At 35.8% G+C, this 2,023-nt stretch overlaps 1 protein-coding gene across 1 annotated transcript in view; it reads left to right on the forward strand.

Annotated features, from left to right (window-relative positions):
* The window catches only part of LOC107623613, a 6,666-nt gene continuing 4,890 nt past the window's right edge, over positions 248–2,023 (forward strand). Inside the window, exons 1-2 of the transcript XR_002355135.1 lie at positions 248–596; positions 996–1,205. The gene's annotated coding sequence lies outside the window, so the exon portion shown is untranslated. The remainder of the gene's footprint in view (positions 597–995; positions 1,206–2,023) is intronic.

The following is a 2,023-nucleotide window of genomic DNA, read 5'->3' on the forward strand; positions in this document are numbered from 1 at the left end:
TGTCAGAATCGGACTGAACCGTTCGATCGAATCGAAAAACCGATTTGACGTGAGTTTTTTAACCGGATAAAGAATCAAACCGAAATGACTCGGTTTGAACCGGTCGGATTTGATAAGAACCGATGAATAGGTGGATTTCATTTAACCCAGACCGGTTCGAACTTTTTTTTTTTCCTGCACTTGAAACGACATCGTTTCTAATTAAAAAAAAAAAAAACTAAAGCTGCTGAAACCTGAACTAAAAGTGAAACCCTAGCCTCCATCGTCAATCATCCCCTTTCCCTGTTTCCTTCCCAAACCTTTTGGCCATGAGAGACCATCATGAGAGCTGAGAGATAGAGAGTCTAAGTCTCTGAGACATTGAGTGTGAGAAAGAGGGAGACCCGTTCAGCCAGCGTGGCAGCGCCATTTCACCTAGCTCACCGTCGTCGCTGGAGGCAACCACACCAGTGCGCCACTCACCACAGCCAAGAAGCACCTTCATCGAAGATTCAAGTCGCCTCCTGCTATTACTACTACTCGTCGCCTACTGCCTCCTGCTCGTCAGTCGTCACCTCCAGTCTCCCTCTTCTCTGCTCGTCCCTCCATCCCTCCAAGTATGTATTTTTAATTTTTTATTTTTTGAAGTTATTCAGGATATTAAATTTTCAATAATTTAGTACTGATAGTTAGAATTAATTTATTAATGATATTGATTATGTATGTTGGTTTCTGTTTGATTTCTGTTAGAATTTAGATTGTTGATTATTCAATTTTTTGTAACATATTGTTGTTATATATGCCAGATGAGAACATGAATACTTCCACATATGTTTTTCTGTTTAATCTCTCTTGTTTGTTGATTTATTTTTTATTTCTGTTCAGTTTGTTGATTATCCATTGTTGTTAGATTGTTGATTGTTGATTATTTGTTATAGTGTTATTTATGTTGGTTGCTATTGTATATTATTCTTAGTAGTTAGTGGATTTATTTTTTTCAATACTTGCTTTGGAAGATTATGTTTATGACATGGAGAAAGCCTTAATCGGTTCTATCTTCTAAGCTTTATCCTGCGGATAAGGAGCTGGTAAATTCTGCAATTGATAAGGCTAAAACTCTGCTTGATGATGGTAACAAGGAGAAGAAAGAAACTGATGTGTTTGTGGAGTATCTTACTGAAGGTCTGAAGCTAAGCTTGTCTTTGAGCCCATTATAGCTAAGACTGGTTAGTTTTGTTTAGATCTTTCCTTTGTTGAACTTTTAATTTTGCTTGTGATGCAAATCTTTGTGACAGAAATTATCTAAAGGAGATTGGTCATTGAGAGTTGAAATTTGAATTTCGTGGACAGATCTTGTGAACTTTGAATGTGGTAAATGCTAATTCAATATCACAATTTGGTGTTGTTTATGTTCATTGAGTACTCTTTGATAGTGGGATTATGGGGGTGTGATGATATCATCTGCTTTTCAAGTGAGAAAGCCAAAAGAAAAGAAAGTGAATTGACTGACGTCGGATTTTCTACCAGTAAAGAAATTCATAGAAACGGTTGCATTATAGATATAGTTTCTAAACCGGCAAAAATTCCTTCGTGCAAACGTGTTGGGTGTCACAAGTAACAAACCCCTTTAAAAATTGTTAACCGAGTATTCAAACCTCGGGTCGTCTTCTCAAGGAACTGTGAGGAAGTGTGTTCTTATTATTGGCTATAAAGGTTGTAATCGGGGTTTAGAAGGTGAGAAGCAAGTAATTTAAATGACGAGTGAATTAAATGGTAAGTAAAAATAAATAATAACTGTAAAACAACTTTTAGCAAGATAAGGGAAATTAGAAGTCCAACTTAGTTACCCTTCTCAACAATAATGAAAGTTGTATCTTAATTCCACTTGGTCAACCTTTACCGGAGCAAAGGAAAGTCAAGGGACTAATTAAATTGACCTTTGAATCCTAATTATTTCCTAAGAAAAGGTTGAAATTATTTAAGTTCAACTTAATTAGCAAGATAACGATTATCAATTATGTTGAGTTTAATAACTGTTGAGTTA

This window comes from Arachis ipaensis, chromosome B10 (genome assembly GCF_000816755.2).
Source record: "Arachis ipaensis cultivar K30076 chromosome B10, Araip1.1, whole genome shotgun sequence".
NCBI lineage: Eukaryota > Viridiplantae > Streptophyta > Magnoliopsida > Fabales > Fabaceae > Arachis > Arachis ipaensis.